Raw genomic sequence first — 18,905 nt, forward strand, 5'->3', positions numbered from 1 at the left:
GAACAAAGTAAAACCCAAAGCAAGGCAAGGCAATTGAGACTACAATTTTAGCTGAGTCTCTCTGTGTTTCCCAGTGTTCTATTTCACAAGCATTATTTATCTCTGCTGGGCTTGGCTAAATCAATCCAGACAAATAGTTCTGCCTAACAACTTCGCTATCTCAGCCAGGATACACCCTTTTGCTAGTGGAATTCATTGGGCAAGCAAACCAATTGCAACATGGGCAACAGCTCTTCTCCCTCTGGTTATTATTGCAGAAATAAATGTGTGCAAAGCTGCAAGCGTAGCATTGCTTTTCTGAGACATTGACATGACATGGGTATTTAACAATGACAACAATAACCAGCTGTGGAGAGCAGCTTTTGACATGCCCTATGAATTCTTCTCTTGACAGACATTGCCCTCTCTGTAATACATCTCAGCAGGAAAGCTAACTATGCCATTCAGAAATGTCCACAAAATCATTTTGTATACTTATGATATGATTGCATCGGATAGAGCCATTTTTAAATGGTTTTCAATGGCAAATGTATGCTCCCTTTGGGAAACCCTAGCTTGGCAACAATCTAGCCCACAGTAGGAAAATCACTCCTGCTGTAGCTTAACTACAATTCCTAGCATCTTTCAGAACCATGGCCAATGATGAGAACATTAGTACCTTCACACAAGACACATTTGAAATGGATAGAGCACAAAGGAGGGGAGGGCTTTCTATGGAAATAGTTACACTTCTAGGTATCATGGGAGGCATTTTTCCATTTATTCATTATCTGTGGGTGCCAGAGAGAATAGCTACTTAGCATTAGGAAGAGCGATGGCTCATCAATTAAAGACCAAGAGCCTGGGTTTGAGACCTGAGTGCTGCAGGATGGGGTAAGCGTCCATTCCTGCCCCAGTTCCTGTCTACCCAGTAGTTCGAAAGCATGCAGATAAATAGGACCACTTTGATGGGAATGTAACAGCGTTCTATAAGGTCTTTGACTAATGCTGGGCCCCGCGGCTAAGAAATAGCAATAACACTTGGACTTTTATATGGCTTCACAGAGCTTTACAGCCCTGTCTAAACAGTTGTACAGAGTCAAGCATATTGTCCCGAATAATCTGGCTCCTTATTTTACTGAGCTCAGAAGGATGGAAGGCTGAGTCAACCCTGAGCCTGGTGAGATTTGAACTGCCAAATTGCAGTCAGCTGGCAGTCGGCAGAAGTAGCCTGCAGTACTGCATTCTAACCATTGCACCACCAATGGAGATGAGCATCACCTCCTAGAGTTGGAAACAACTGGGCAGAGAAAACCTGTACCTTTTACTTAGCCTTACTCACCAGCCTTACTTACCCTTACTAACCAGGCTCGGAGAAGACTGCATTACCACTCTGACATAACAGTCTTCCTCAATGTGGTATCTCCCCAAATTGGTGAAACTATTGAATCCAGAATTACCAGTTTTCCAAATGATCAGCTTTTTGGTCAAGCTGTTTGGGACTATGGATGTTGTAGTCATAACACATTTGCTATCAGCTTGAGGAAGTTTCCATTAATCCCACAGAAGGAGAGAATCTGAAGTAAAAAACATTTATGAAGGTAACACTCTTAGAAAGAAGGAGCTACTAACTGAAAGATTAAATAGTAGTAACACCCCCATAAAATTCTCATCTAATTAAAAGTGATGGGAGGCACCATTTGAAGGAAGCAGGAGCTTCGCATCCTTAACAAAGCCTACCATCTGATTTTGAAGAATATGGTTTCTTTGCTTTTGGATTATCAACCATTCCTACAAAAACAAATGCCAGCATGTTCATATTAAGAAAGACTGAGGTTAGCAGAATTGCAACAGCATCATCGGTTTTCAGAAGCCAGGAAACCTGAGCTGACCATAGTAAATCAGGATGGGAATATTTATGGTAACATTGACTTTGAGTCAGAAATCTAGGCAGCTAGTGGCTGTCTAAAATATTTGTAGCTTCTTAGGGCTGTAGGAGATCTATTGCACACATTCCTAAATATAAAATATGAGTTGGACTATTATTTACATTGACATATTATAGTGAATGGAGAAAATAGAACAAATGAGCAACCAACTAGAATCCAGTTCTTAAAGTAGTATAAGAGAGGAGCAGAAGAATTTAACAATGTCCCAATCCAACTTTGTTAAGATGCAGCAGCTGCAGCCTGTAGGATAAATCTGCCTTCTGATAGAATAGATGCCACCTGCCTTTTCAGCAGGTAAGTGGAAGCACGGCATGGGAACTAGATGTACGCTTAGGCTATTTAAGGGAGATTTTATTCATTTATTTTAATTTTTTGTTTGTTCTAATGAAAAATAATAATAAATGCCTACATGTTACTTCAGACAAATTCAATGTAATCTTCCAAGCCAAAAAATACTATAGTTGCAATTACCTACTAACAAGTGACCAGGGATATTTCTCCTATCTCCTACATTTTGCATTCTACATACAGAGTGCAAAAAGAAAAAGAAATAGAAAGAAGACTGTGCAAACAAAGGCTGCTGTGTTAGACACTTAAGAAAGTATTGCCAATAATAGCCCCATATAGATGCTTGCATATGGAGTATTAACCATAGTACTTAGCTTCATCTAAAGCTTCTTACATGGAGTGGGAAGGTTTGACTTGGGGATCTAAATCAGGGGTCGCCAACCTTTTGGATGTCAGGGACCACCAAACTCTTAATTTTAGATCCCAGGGACCACTAACTGGTTCTGTGGGCATGACCTAATTTGTGGGTGTGGCTTGGTGGTCGTGTGACTGGCTGGGCAAGGCTTGTATGTAAATATTATAAATATTGAAAAATATTGAATTCTTTTATAAAAAAGAGCAAGTTTTACCCAAAATCAGGCAGAGCAGGCAGATTGAGTTGCTCACAGAATCACAGATTCATTCAGAGATCTATCTGCCATTGGCAAGCTCAGTCTGTCACATAAAATTTGCTAGCAAGCAAACTCATAAAATTTGTTAGCAAGCAAACTCACAAAATTAACTCACTACACACCATGCATGTAAATATTGAATTTTTTATTAAAAAGAGCAACTTTTACCCAAAATCAGGCAAAGCAGGCAGATTGAGTTGCTCACAGAATCACAGATTCATTCAGAGATCTATCTGCCATTGGCAAGCTCAGTCTGTCACATAAAATTTGCTAGCAAGCAAACTCATAAAATTTGTTAGCAAGCAAACTCACAAAATTAACTCACTACACACCATGCATGTAAATATTGAATTTTTTATTAAAAAGAGCAACTTTTACCCAAAATCAGGCAAAGCAGGCAGATTGAGTTGCTCACAGAATCATTCAGTGATCTATCTATCTGCCATCGGCTAGCTCAGTCTCAAACTTGCTTGCAAACAAACCTTCAGTCCTAAGGGAGGTTCGGCTGTGCTGAGCTGAAGATCTAAAGACCAGCTAGAAGGCTATTTTATCAAACATTTTAATCATACATTGTTGAATATTTTCTAAAATTATTTCTGTTTCTAAGATAACAATACTATCTTATGTACCTTTGCAGAATCCCTTTTTCCATTAAATTTTCACCCATTATCTCTAAATAGGCCCTGTTTCTCTATATTTTGTTTCTGTCCTTTATAACTTATTTTCCTTTCTTTCTTCCCTCTCTTCTTCTCCCTCCCCTTTTTACCCCCCTGTCTCTCTACTTCTAATTCTCTCTTCTGCATTTCCCTCTTCTGTTGCTTTCTGATTTTATACTTATTTTTCACTCTATTTTTTTTTTGAGTTGTTTTTCCCAATTTTAAATTTCCCATTCTCTTTCCCCCCTTTCCTTCCCCCCCACCTAAGATTACTTGTTCATTAAAGATGGCTTCTTCTTTGTCGCAATCTTCTTCTCCTGCAGGCATTTCTTGTTGTTTCTCATAATTCCAAATCTCCATTTCTAAAAACTGAAATATGAAGCCAAAAGAACCTCTCCCTTCTTGTGCATCTTCTTTGTACTTTTTAAGTTCCATTTTCAGTTCTTCTAAAAGTGGAGCCATTTTAAACAGTTTTAAACAACCACCTGATTGATGTTAGTCATTCAAATACAATAACCAAAAATCCAGAAATCATCAAGTAATCCAAATAGTCCCAAATTATTTCTTCTTATTTCTTTTCCCACTTTCTCTTCCTGGGGTTTTTGTTGTGATATTTCAGTTAAAATGTATCTTTTGGAAGTCTTGTTGAAATTTTGCTGTAAGTTTTTTTTAATTCCAGGCAGTCTTCTCCCTTCCAGATCCTGCCCTTTTATTCTTTTTTCTCCACTTTCCTGTTTTAAAAGCTTTTGATTATCCAGAAATCTTTATGACCGCTTTGACTTTTTATTTTCAGCATTAAATGCCTATTAATGTCGAAGTGGATTTTTTTTCAATTTCTTGCTTAAGTCTCTTAGCAGTCAGTACAGGAAAAGGAGGGGTAAAAAACCAAATCTTTTCCCTTTTCTCTCTCCTTCGCAGCTTAAAAATCTTCTTAGGGAACAGTGTTATTGGTTTTTTTTTAATAGTTTCAATTTCAGGGTACCTTATTTGTTGCTTTTGCTGTTTGACCCGGTCAACCAAAACTTTCTCTTCTTATCTTCCTCCTGCACATTCTTTTCCAGTCGAGTTCTTCTTTGTGGTGGCCATTTCTGACCATCGCTACAACCGCCTTCGGGAACGGGAGTAATGTCCAGCTGGGGAGGAGAGATGCAGGTCTCCTCAACCCTGCAGGCAGTCTCCCACCTCTTCACTACCTCTATGGGGTGACTTAGCCCAGAAACCAGCCAGCTCGAGGTGCTCCAGCGGCGAGCACGGATCGAAGCATCACAGAAACAAGGTTTCGGTCTGTCACTGAAGAAGCTCAAACCGGAAGTCTCCTTCCGGTTTCTGTTTGATAAAATAGCTATCATAATTCAGTGGAATGCTTGTCAATAAATAAATGTAACAAAATGAATATTTAATGATTTAAAAAACATATGTGAAGAGAAATAAGGGAAAAATAATTATGGAGATTATATCTTTAAGGAAGTATGATATTTAATTGAAAAGAAGTGTTAAAGATGTTAAGATTTTAATGATTATTAATGATAGAACTGAATTGAAATGAAATGACAGTTTATAATAACATATATTTATAATCTTTTTTTTTAAAGAATATAGGGTGTATTATAAGAATGTACCAGCAGAATTCGATTGGAAGTTATGTATTATATTGAAGGTCATAACCTTAAAGTATATATTGAAGTTTAAATAAGAGTTGAATGGATGTAATTAAAAGATATAAAGGCATCATTCTCCAATTAGTAACTACAGGAGAAAATTTGTTTAATGAGAAAAGACAATATGAAATTGAAACAGAACAGACAAAAGTATAAATATAATGATTTGAATTGCAATGTGATAATTAAAATAAAATTGAGAAAATTAAAAGAGGGGAATAATCTATGTAGAAAATGTAGAATAGTATAAGATATGGAATAGAACACAAAAAGGAGCATGAAATTGAGTTTTGTGTCTATATAAAGAAGTTCAACCCGGGACCAAGCTATTTTCAAAAAAGATGTTTTACTTGTATTTTGTATGTATGAAAACCCAAATAAAACTTTATTTAAAAAAATAAAATAAAGACTAGCTAGAAAGCAAGAAATCCAACCATTTCCTGCTTCCTAGCTAATCTAAATCTCCCGGCACAGCAGAACAGATGATGGTTGGAAAAAGGAAAAATAGCAATTTAGCAGGTAAGTTTACTGGGTAAGCAGTGAGTGGGTGGGAAGGGTTCCCGTGGGCCATGTGGGCAGCACAGCCTTGTGTTTCTGCACAGCCTGGATTTAATTAATTAATTATGGGGGTGCTCTGCAGGTGAGATTTCTCTGTGGCCCACCAAAATTTTCTCAAGGCCCAACCAGTGGGCCACGGCCTACCGATTGGCGACCGCTGATCTAAATTATTCAACTGAGTGGGCTCAAAAAGATTGATAATTCCAATAGGGAGGAACCTTTGTATTATGGGTTTGTGATAATCACTAGAACTGATGATGTTACCTAGTTTGGGGGCAATGAAATACCTGCAAGAAAACAATCCTCCCTCAGACTGATAATGAAACCAGTATTTGCAGAGATGCTCATGATGGGGATAGTAGATATACCTGTGCATCTCTCTGGGCTTCTTGATACCCAAGCTTCTGTTTTCATTGGCTGTACATGTACTCACACTTTACCGGATCAGTGAAAGACCTACCAGGGCATTAGCATGCTTAGCATTAACTTTGATTAAAAGAGGCAGTGGAAGGGTGCAAATTAGGGCTTTGTGCAAACCCTGCATAAACAGTTGGTTTATGGAAGAGTTGTTTCAGTTTTTAAGTTAAGTATATTAGATGAACAAAGCCAGCTAGGCTACCTTTGGCATTTTTCAAATTTAGGAAATTTAAAAAAAAGAAAGTGTGTGTGTGGGGGGGGAACTAGGGAGAGAATTCTGCCATAACTGTATCGTCTCCAAAACAGTACAGCATATTAGTGCCAAAATTACTACAGGTAGTCCTTGACTTATGATCACAGTTGAGCCCAAAATTTATGTGGCTAGTGCAAGGTGGAGAGCCATAGTCCTCTCATAGTCCTCTAAATATGGCTAAATATGGGCATACAGGTGGTCCTTGACTTACAAATTTTGAGCCAAAATTGATGTTGCCATGTGAGACATTTATTAATGAGTTTTGCCCCATTTTGCCACAGTTGTTAAGTGAATCACTGCAGTTGTCTAGTTAGTAACATGTTGTAAAGTGAATCTGGCTTTCCCATTGACTTTGCTTGACAGAAGGTCATAAAAGGGACACCCCGGGACACAGCAACCATCATATATATGAGTCAAATGCCAAGCGTCTGAATTCGGATCACAGGGATGCTGCAACAAACATAAGTATGAAAAATGGTCATAATTCATTTTTTCCAGTGCCATTGTAATTTACAACAGTCACTAAACGAACTGTTGTAAGTTGAGGACTACCTGTACTTGAAGCAAAGAATCAGTACTCTTTTGTGTTTAACTGTAGCCCAATGAAAAAGCAATCATTGGTTGTGTTTAACAAAAGGCACTAGCTATTAAACATGGCTTACAAATCATAATGGCTATGTGCTCAAAATATACTAAACCAAAACAAAATAAATTATGTTGTGGTAACTGTCCTGAGGTGAAGGAATTTGGCAGTTGCTACATCCAGCCACCTCTGCTGGAACAGAGATGAGTAATTGGCCATGTCTATTCAATGTAGCTGCATGATTCCTGTTGATTAACAGCATTAAGTCATGCCGAAGCTCCTTCACAGATTACTGGTCCATATTCACCCAGATCAGAGGTGGTATTCCGCAGGTTCTGGCCAGTTCTGAAGAACTGGTAGCGAATAGTTCGGAGCAAATACCACCTGTTACTGGCCCCGCCCCATCTATTCTCTGTTTCCCAAGTCCTACCTGATCGGCTGGTCTTCTTTTGTTGCCCTGCACAGGAGAATGGAGCTGGAAAGCAGATTAGTGAGGTGGGGAGGGTATTCAGATTTTGCAGTATCCTTTTCCTGGAGTGGGGTAGGAATGGAGATTTTACAGTATCCTTCCCCTGCTATGCCCACCAAGCCACGCCCACAGAACCAGTAGTAAAATTTTTACTACTGCCCCAGATGTGTATTATTTATAATTTCATAGAGGCTAGAAATTATGTGATGGAGCCTGGATAGACCTGTAGAAATTGCAGGATGTTTCTCTTGTCCAATGGATGCAATTAAGTATTCAAATTTTCATTTCGATTATTCTGTAATTACAGTGGGCAAGATGCGAGACACTTCACCACCTGAAGACAAATTGCAACTCTCCCTTATTGCATACCAGATTTTGGGAGTGTGCTAGCATTCTACACAAGAAGAAGCAGGCTTCTATAATCCCTTCCCCCCAAAATGGGGGACAGTGAATTATCTGCACATATTCTAATAGTACCAGCATTTTCAACCTCTGGCTTAGTGTCCCTGGTCTGACTTGGACAGAGTCCCTCCTTCCAAAATTAACATATTATGTAGTGCATTATTTTTTGGCCTTCACTGGTGTCCAGAGTTGAGAACTTTCTACTGATGGAATGAAGGATGGGTTGTTTTAGTTCCTCCCACAGATAAAACTTATCTCTGGTTTCAGTGAGAGGAGACTACTAAGAATATTATGCCAGACAGTAAAAGAAATTATATTTTTGGCAGATGGAGAGCAAAATAGACATCCGTGTTTGGTGGATAATGCCTACAATTGGATCCCTACATGTTTTATAACCTACACCCTTCTAAGTGGGCATGCAGTACATAAAAGGCAGCAGGGCTTTTATAATATAAAAAGAACCTTTTGACATTTTTATTCTCCCTGAAGATGCCCCTGGTCATGTTGCATGATTGGTTGTATCTACTCAGGTAGACAAAGAAAGACTAATGGTTGGCTGATATGATACTGCTATATTTGATATTTGGCCACAAACTATGCCTAAACTGGTTGTCTGCAGTGTTACTGACTAGCACTCTACAAAATTGCTAGCATCAGTACTATATACCAAACCTATTTGCATTCAGATGTAAATATATCCATACATGGAAGATAACTATAGACATATATTTAGTAACTGTCTAGTCTGCAGAGTGATTGCCGTAAAACAGGGTCATGCATGTTCAAATGTGAGATTTGACATTCAACATTTTCAAAATCAATAGATTCTTTAAATCAAACTTAAAATCAGTAGGATTTCAGGATGATAAAATAAGCATGAAAGTATGTCAAAACAATGTTTGATCAAGTCTTTGAAGTTATAACTAAATAGTTGTGTTAGTGATTAGGATGTATAAAGCACTTTCTTGTCTCCTCTCATCAAAGTAAGGCATGATAAACTTGATAATCCCAAAGATTACCCTTTATTAGCTCATTCATCTTGTAATTTCAGCTTTCCTTGGAGAAGAGTTTCATTATCCTCATGAACCTTTAAAAGGATTGTGCTCAACTCTTGGCTTTACTCAGTGCTCCACTATTGAAGTTGCCAATGTGATTTAAAACAGAACTAAGAACTAGTGTCCTTCTTTGTGCAGTTAGATGACTCCTAGAAGGCTGGGATCCAAAAATGAGTATGAGAAATTGAGTTAAGGAAAGAATCACAATGAAAACATATAGATTAGGAATGCAATCAAAGAGGAATTACAACTGAATCGTTAGAGACTGGTATAATCTTCATCTTGAGAGAACTTAAATTCAGTGGGCTTACAGTTACTAAATTGTTGGTTTCTGGTCAAAATAAAATAATAAAATACTGGCTATTAAAATGTATGAAATGTATAAATTCTGTGATCGAGTAGAGCTTAATCTAAGGAGGCCTCAAAGATACAGCCTCCTCAGAATAAGGTTAACTCCTGAACAGAGATACTTCCATGCTATAGAGCACTGCACACCAGAACAACTAGACACAGGGACAGTTTTTCCTCCAATGCCATCACTCTGCTAAAGAACTAATTCCCATTACACTGTCACCTTAATTACTAAGACTGTATTGCTATTATTTCTCTACTACTAGATTATAATAACATTTCCTAGTACCTATCTCTTCCCACTTATGACTATAACCGTGTTGCTTGTATCTTTACAATTTATATTATTTTATTTGTTTCCTAGAATGATTTGATTGCTTATTAGTAACCTATGACTATCACTAAGTGTTGTGTCTTATGATTCTTGATGAATGTATTTTTTTTCTTTATGTACACTGAGAGCTTATGCACCAAAGACAAATTCCTTGTGTGTCCAACCACACTTGGCCAATAATGAATTCTATTCTATTTTTATTTATTTATTTATTTGGTTTGTCAATTGCTTACAAGATAATAAGTATAAGTAAAAAACATAGTTATGAATACATGGATACATATAAGAAAATAAAAATAAAAGAAACAATAGGACAGGGACGGTGGGCACGTTGGTGCACTAATGCACGCCCCCTACGGACCTCTTAGGAAAGGGCTGAGGTCAATAGTAGAAAGTCTAAGATTAAAGCTTTGGGGGTTTGGGGAAGAAACCACAGTCAGGTAGAGTATTCCAGACATTGACCACTCTGTTGCTGAAGTCATATTTCCTGCAATCATATTCTATTCTATTCTATTCTATTCTATTCTATTCTATTCTATTCTATTCTATTCTATTCTATTTTCTAGGTTGTATTTATGGAAATGATTTGCCATTGCTGTCTTCCAGACTTTTATAAAAACTTCCATTAGTTTATAGCCTTTGTGTTGTTTGTCCTTGCCATCCAACTATTAATCAGGTTTATCCAGTTTAGTTTTTTTCTGAGTTCAGCTAAGTTCAGCTAAGTGCTGCCATCTACGGTGTTTATCCCTATTTAAATGTGCCCTTATTCCACATGTATTTGACTTCCATAGTCTTAGGTGTTCAAAAACAAACTCTTGAGGATGATCTGTGCTCCTAGGCTCTGGCTGCATTAATTGCATTTACTAGAATGCAGTTAATCTTCCATACAGATTCATTTACTGATTTGGAAGGTTCTCAGGACAGAAATGTTAGTTCTGTCAACAACCAGCAGATGCCTATCTCTGAGATGGAAAAGCAAACTCAAATTATCAGAAAAGTGAGAAATAAATGCTGTTATTTATCCTTTCAGATACAAGAAAGGTCTCTAAGCTTTTTGGAAAGTAATCAAGCTCTTCTACTACATCCTGCTCTGACCTTGTAGTGCTAGTATTGGGTTCAGCTGACTGCTGAGATATACTTATTTCCTTCCACACTTTGAAATGATTTTTGATTACATGTCACATCCAGTTTGGTTGTAAGAACAGATTCAAATAGAGTTTTCTGTTGATTGAATTATCTCCCTTTTCCACTCTCATAATGCAAACATATATTCAGTGGTGAATAATGGCTCACTGGTGCCCTAAGCACTGACAAATCATGGTGCCCCCCTACTTTGTATATACTGTACAAATGAAGCCATATTCTCAACTTTGTGGTGCCCCCTTTGGGGCGTGTGCTTAGTCTGCTTAATGGTTATAACACCACTGCATATATTCTTTATATCACTGCTACTTCTATGGTTCAAGACATTTTGTATTTTAGTTTCCATTTCATGATGTCATTGTTTATATGTTTGCTTTTTGTTGTATCCTAGTATCACTTCTGCTGACAGTGGGAGAAGATTAGAGTTATATAGCACCTGGTCAGCAAACAGTAGTTGTTGAATCTCACTTCCCTGAACTAAGAAATTGAGGCAGCACGTCTCAATCGTGACATCTTTAAGATGTAGTCATTTCAACTCCCAGACTTCTCTAGCCAGCATCCCAAGCCTGCATGTTGGCTGGGAATTCTGGGAGTTGAAATTCATGGGAAGCTGCCGAGGTTGAGAAAGTCTACAATAAGTAGTGCAAGAATGTTATGGTTCCATTTACTGGAATAGAAGTAGAAACTCCTTATGAATAGAAAAACTATTGTATCTGTGTTTCTCCAACAATACGGCCTCCACCAATAGGAAGCCCCACCATGTTTTATTGGCTTAAAATCAAATTAAGCCCCTCCCCTCAAATTAAGGCCCATATTAAACATGCGAAATGAGGGGGGGAATGGTGGGGGGGGCTTGCCGTTAGGAAGTACTTTTGTTGCATGCCCGGATATGGTGCTGCCTGCGTTGATGGGGCATTTCATATCGGGAGACCTTCCGCCACCGTTGCTTTCCCTTCTCCCTTGCTGCTGTGGCATTAGAGCAACACCGCAGCATTTGGTGCACCCACATGCTGCCAGCCAGGACTTCTCCCTGCAACCAGAGCCCTGCAGAGACACTTGACTTCAGGCACTCCTGTCGCCGCCTTCCCTTTGCCTTCGAAGGTAAAGCGAATTATTTTAAAAATGACACCCTACTACAACAAAGTCTCCCCTGCCTGAGAGGGCAGCCCAACCCCACATGGAGAAGCAAATCTCCCGGGGCCGCAGCACAGGATCGGCCCACCTCGGGAGAAGTGCCCAACTGCCATCCCTGCCGGGTGCCTGGCAGAGCGTGAAGAGCTTCGCCTGGGGTGCCCAGCGCAGCTGACAGGTGGGCCCTCCTTCCCAGTGGCAGAGCTCTCACCAAGGCAGCGAGCGCCTCCCCGCCAGGCCCTCCGATCATCCCACCAGGGCTCACTTTCCCAGCTCTGCCCAGCCAGCATGGCTCCGGCATGGCCCTGACAGGATGAGCGGACGATCCGGCGGGGAGGCGCTCGCTGCCTTGGTGAGAGCTCTGCCGCTGGGAAGGAGGGCCCGCCTGTCAGCTGCGCTGGGCACCCCAGGCGAAGCTCTTCACGCTCTGCCAGGCGCCAGGCAGGGATGGCGGTTGGGCGCTTCTCCCGAGGTGGGCCGATCCTGCGCTGTGGCCCCAGGAGATTCGCGTCCCCATGTGGGGTTGGGCTGCCCTCTCAGGCAGGGGAGGCTTTGTTGTAGTAGGGTGTCATTTTTAAAATAATTCACTTTACCTTTGAAGGCAAAGGGAAGGCGGTAACAGGAGCGCCTGAAACCAAATGTCTCCTCAGGGCTCCGGTTGCAGGGAGGAGCCCTGACTGGCCACACGTGGCTGTGCCAAACGCCACGGCGTTGCTCTAACAGCACAGCAGCAAGGGAGAAGGGAAAGCAATGGTGGCGGAAGGTCTCCCGAACATCCAAACTGATGCTGCCTGCCCACCTGAGGATGCAAGTGGGGAGGGGGATTAAGTCACCCCTGAAAAGACAGCCTAGCCGTTTTTTCGGGGGTCAAAAAAAAAATAAGGCCCGGCCTTATTTTGTGAGAAACACGGTATGTTCTCGATTAAGTGTAGGAAAGCCTGATTGAACAGAGAAAGGCATTCAAAGGATAAAATTCAAGCAACTGTGATTAGAAGTTACCTGTAGACTTAGAGTAACTTTATTGTCACTTTAAATGTACACTAATCGACATGCATTACAATGAAATTTCATTGCCTACAGCACTCTAAGGGTCACTACCTCTGATATACACTACCTGACAAACAAGCAAACAATAAAACAAACAAATAAAAAAATAAATAAGCATAGACCCAGATATATTGTTATATGACACAGAGAAACAACACAGTCTAGTTTGAAAGTATACATGTACATGGTGAGAAAAACAAATCTTGTGAGTTTACCAGACCGATGGCATAGGGAACAAAGCTGTTACAGAATCTGGTAGTCCTGCTAGAAATACTTTGAAACTTCCTCCCAGAGGGAAGCAACAGAAACACTGTGAAGTGGGTGTGTGGGGTCTCTCTACCTGTAAATGTACTCATTCAAAATGAAGCAGATGAGAAGCTCAAGAATGGGAACTTGCTTCCAAAGTTTTTCAGCCCTATTCAGAAAGAACATTTGAATTGGTCTTTGGTAAAAGTTTTTGGATTTATACAAGGAGATCCATGCCAATGATAAGATCACTTAAAAATAATGAACAAATTTAAAAAAAAATCACTTGGTTGAAATTGGCTGAAAGAACTACAACTAACTTGGGAAGAAGGATATAAAATGGATATGAAAATAACAAGCATTTGTACAGAACTTTCTGCTATTCAGGAAAGGTTAGGCCTGCTGTTTTGGATTATTGATCTATCTAGCTCAAGAGTTCACTCCTTTTTCCTCTCTCTTATCTTGGCCTTGAGTGGTGCCCTGGAGGACCCTCCCCTCCCCACAAAAGGCAATCAGATCAGCAGATCAGAACAAAAAGAGGGGAGGGCAGGACCGGGATAAAACTACCTTTCATTTAATGTAATACAGCTGCCATGTATTTAATTATTTTTCTCATGCTGTGCTATTAAAGGTACAACTTGATCCAAGCTTCTACAGCACTTCTGGGCATTGTACCCAAAGTTCTTAGGAGCCCTGGAGCTTCAGGTGGTGCACATCTGTTCTCATTGCTTGGACCAACTGGCAGAGACTCCTTGAGGTTTCCATGAGGTTTTTCATACTCTGCCTGGGGATTCCACATATATAATGAAGAATCTCTGTTACGCAAAACAAGTAGTCAGTCACTGAACTGCATCTTATTTTCATCAAAAAATTATTATTATGAAAATAGGTAGATTTTTTTCCCCCCTGCCATTTTGAGAAGGGAAGTTCACGAACTGTAGTGGAATCGCTAAAAAAAAAAGTTCAACAGAGTATGAAAAACAATTCTCCTAAATTAAACTCACACTAACACATCAATTATTCCATTTTTTTCATTGCAGGCATTGGAGTAAAAAAAAAACATATTAAATTGAAAGTCAAAATGTGGATTTTAGATTTAACCAAGGTTTGTGAGATAAGAATACATGTATTAATATGTGCTTTGTGAGAAAATAAATCCAAAGATCTTGAAGGAGGGTTAATTTCCAGGGGTGCTGCCTATTCTTCATTAGCTCCCTGGTCTTCAATCACAGCCCATTAAACTTGAATGTCAAAGATTAAATTCTTTCATCATATTTTCAGGCAAGTCTAAGATTTCCTGTTGTTAATGAACTTAACATTTGCCTAAACATAGCCTAAAACTCCCCTATTAGTTACTTGCTTCATTAAAGAACAAAAGGGTAGAAAAATTATTTTGCAATGTGCAAACAATTAAAACACAACACTGGGGAAAACAAAACCATTTCTTGGGGCATCTTTCTAATGTTAAAACTGCAAGTTCCTTCCCGGGAAGCTGATCTTTTGATTAAAAGGCAATGTGTAATATGCAAAGAATATAAGAATGTTGACATTGAGGTCTGCACAATTTTTAATGGCAGAGTTTATCATGCTCTCAAGCTATTTTACAGATTTCTATATTTCTTTCCTGGAAAGCATGAAGAACTTACGAAATTTCAATTGTTTCTTCTCTTGAAAAATATACAATATATGCACACATGTTATTTTGATAAATGTCTTTCTTTTTGCCTGCCACCAATTTGTTGTTTTCATTTTATCATTCTAGGTGTCAGATACTGTTTGAATGAACTATGTGGTCTGAAGCTAAGGCCCAATTGTATTCCTAAGGTCTCTTACTCTTGAAATGTGTTTTTCACACACCCCGTACCAAATCTACAAGTATTTGTACAGCAAGGTGTATGACTTCTGCTTCATAATTTAAATAGATCACAGTAGCATAGAATGAACTTGGTGGCATATAACTTTTCAACAGCCGAAGTATAAAAGTACGAAGAGAATTGCTAAAGTAGATTCTTTGACTAAATTTCTCCACAGAACAGTGCTGTCAGTCAAAGACTTAACTTGCTTTTAAGCACAAACTAAATCAAGTGGCTGCGAAGTGTTTCATAGTCTTTGAAGGCTGTTTACTGATTGTAGATTTTTTTTTTCTGAAAGAACCCGATATACCTTTTATGAGGAAAAAAAACCTACAATTATTAAAAAGCATACATTTTTGTGAGCTGAAGCCTTTTAATAATTTGTATTGTTGTTGGGAAAGGTGTCACCAGATTCATGATTTTATTGCTACATCAATAACAAAGCTCTCAACTTTTCAGAATTTTTCTTCTTCGGTTAGTTTGTAACAGACAATACAGAGCACTGCAACTTCACATCCATATATGAGTAATGCTGAAATTGGGGGGGGGGGGGGGGAGGCAGCTGGACCGTGCAGTGGTTTCTCCAGTACCACCAGCACCTCATTAAAGCTCTCTGCCTATCAGACCACTTCTGGAGACATAACATAAATACTGAATTTTTTAAATTTTAATTTTTTTAAAATACTGAAGTTTGCCGATGACACAACAGTGATTGGTCTCATTCAAGGCAACAATGAATCCACATACAGACAGGAGGTTATACAACTTGCCTTGTGGTGTAACTGGAACAATCTGGAACGGAACACACTCAAAACCGTAGAAATGGTGGTAGACTTTAGAAGAAACCCTCCCATACTACCACCTCGTACGATACTAGACAACACAATATCAACAGACCTTCAAATTTCTATTATATCACATGACCTAAAATGGACACCTAACATCAAAAGCGTCATCAAAAAAGCACAACAAAGAATGTTCTTTCTGCGCCAACTCAGAAAGCTCAAACTGCCTAAGGAGCTGCTGATACAGTTCTACAAAGGAATTATTGAGTCTATCATCTGCAGCCCTATAACTGTCTGGTTTGGTTCTGCAACCCAACAGAACAGACACAGACTTCAGAGGATAATTAGAACTGCAGAAAAAACATTTACTACCAACCTGCCTTCAATCGATGACCTGTATACAGCAGGAGTCAAAAAGAGGGCTGTGAAAATATTTACGGACCCCTCACATCCCGGACATAAAATGTTTCAACTCCTTCCCTCAAAACGACGCTATAGAGCACTGCACACCAGAACAACTAGACACAAGAACAGTTTTCCCACAAAAGCCATCACTCTGCTAAACAAATAATTCCCTCAACCCTGTTCAACTATTACAAAGTCTGCACTACTATTACTGTTCATCTTTGCATCACTCCTTATCACCCATCCACTCCCACTTGTGACTGTATGACTGTAACTTTGTCGCTTGTATCCCTACAATTTATATTGACTGTTTCCTAGTATGATTTGATTGTTGATTGTATCCTATGACTATCATTAAGTGTCGTACCTTATGATTCTTGACTCTTGACGAATGAATCTTTCTTTTATGTATACTGAGAGTATTTATACCAAGACATATTCCTTGTGTGTCCAATCACACTTGGCCAATAAAGTATTCTATTCTATTCTATTCTATTCTATTCTATTCTATTCTATTCTATTCTATTCTATTCTATTCAAAGACGACATCACCTTGGGCTTGGTTTTCTTGGTTCTTTCTTTAATGTGGTCAACCACAAACCTTCAATTGATTCATGGAATGCCAGGGTTTCCTGCTGATTCTGCCAACATAACAGGGAACTGTGCACTGGGCATTCTTGCTATAAGGGTAAAAGCTAACCAGACCAGTCAGTATAATGAGCGAATGGGTGCCAGATTAATATTTATATGTTAAACGTTTTCTGCTTTTAAGGAAGGGAAACTTTCTTCTGCCACTTCTTCTACGTCAACCACTTTCTCTGTCATCCGTCCAGTATTTTATCTCATTGTGCCACCCTCCTCCTGCTAAGTAAACAACTAACCTAGAATGTTGGCAGCAAGTGACAATTTTGCTAATGTGCCAAGTTTTGCTAGGTGTCTTGTCCAGACACCTCACCCGAGAGAGTGATGAAGGCATTTGTAGCAGGAGGAGCCAATTATGCCAGTTTTTCTGAAACCTCACAAAATCTGATGACCAGTTAGTAAAGAGATATTGCTTAACAGAGGCAAATCAGTGAGCATTCTTAAGTGTAATGGCACACTTGAACATCAAAAAAGCAAGTGGAAGAATACAAAGTTGTTTTTTAAAATAGTTTTTGGCATTTCTTATATTTTACACTAGTGGTATGATACTTTCATTTTGCTCGAATCAGCACAATTTAGACATTTTGCCAAATAATTTGGAAGTGTCTTTTTCTCATCTCTACTTTCTCTGACATATAACATGTAAAGAGGGAATATTCCAAATGCTACAGCATTAATATCCTTGATATTTTCACCCCATCTGATGCAAACTAAGTCATCTGTAGCCATTTTGATGTTTCCCCAGTTTCTGGGTCATCCTAAAGTCACTGAATCAAATATGTTGGCCTTAAAACTTAAGAAACAAACTCACGTTAAACACATTTTATTTAAACCTCAGATAGCCAGTTCTGATCAAATCAGGACTGATTTGTAAATGCGTAATAATTAAAATTATATTTTGAAGCATTTCCACTCATGATTAAAATAAAAACAACAGGATTATAATGGAAATAAGAGAAAATTACCATCTATATTTTTCTGCTTCTAGAGCTTAAGGGAAAGTATATAGGATATACTATTCTAATAGTATATACTATTCTTTATTTCTATTTCAAAGTAGAAATAAAGAAATTTTCTTCTCTCCTGTGAGAGTACCATGTTCAGACATGTTCCATGTAGAAGTCTCTTTTATTGGGTGCTTTTATTGACTACCTTAGTGCAATGGAACTGTGGTGTTTTGGAGATCATAAAAATAATTTGTTTTTCTCTCTATATATAACCCGGACTTTGAAGGGAAATTTATAGCACATGGAGAAATGCCAGCTCCTTGTTTTATCGTTTTGTTCTTTGTAGTTGTTCAGCCTTAATCTTGCTGAATTTTATTATACTTATGAATAACCAGGATATAAACTCAAATTGGGAACATTGACAAGCCCCTGCAGTTCAATTCACATTTTTCTTGAATGAGCCCTGTTTAGAACAAGGGTGGGCAACCTAATGTCCCTTAGATGTTGTGGGCCAACTTCTATCAACTCTACAATGGGTTGAGCTGGGTTGAAATTGAACTTAGGCTTTTGCAAGTTGCAAGGGCTTCAAAAGGATATGGATTATTCTTCAACAGGAATAACTCAATATCATCATCTACAGTACTCAAAATGGTTACATGATACTTCTGGATAACCCAAGCCAGCAATACTATAAATGTCAGGATGCCAGCCAGTGGCCTTTGGTCCACAGGAGTATACTCAGACCTGCTTGTTCGAACACAAATACTGTCCTAAGTTGGCCATTTTTTCATTGCCAGAAAAGGATGTAACACTACTGTTTCTGTATAATGCGTGTATTAAACATTCACCTGTAAAGGTGCAGATTTTGATCTAATGGCCATGTAAAATCCATTACAGTTTAGTGAAAGTCTGTAAACCTGTGACTTGTCTCTGTCTAGGGACTAGAGATTAATTGGTAATTTCATTGTCTTTCCTTCAAAATGGCTAGATCAATACAGCCTGCCAAATGATAACAAAGTTGATGTGTTTCTGGCTTAGCACTAAATAAAAACCTTTCAGTTGAAGCTTAGTGTTACATTATAA

The sequence above is a fragment of the Pseudonaja textilis genome, chromosome 2 (genome assembly GCF_049901715.1).
Source record: "Pseudonaja textilis isolate UNSWEBS1 chromosome 2, rPseTex1.2, whole genome shotgun sequence".
In the NCBI taxonomy this organism is placed as follows: Eukaryota; Metazoa; Chordata; class Lepidosauria; order Squamata; family Elapidae; genus Pseudonaja; species Pseudonaja textilis.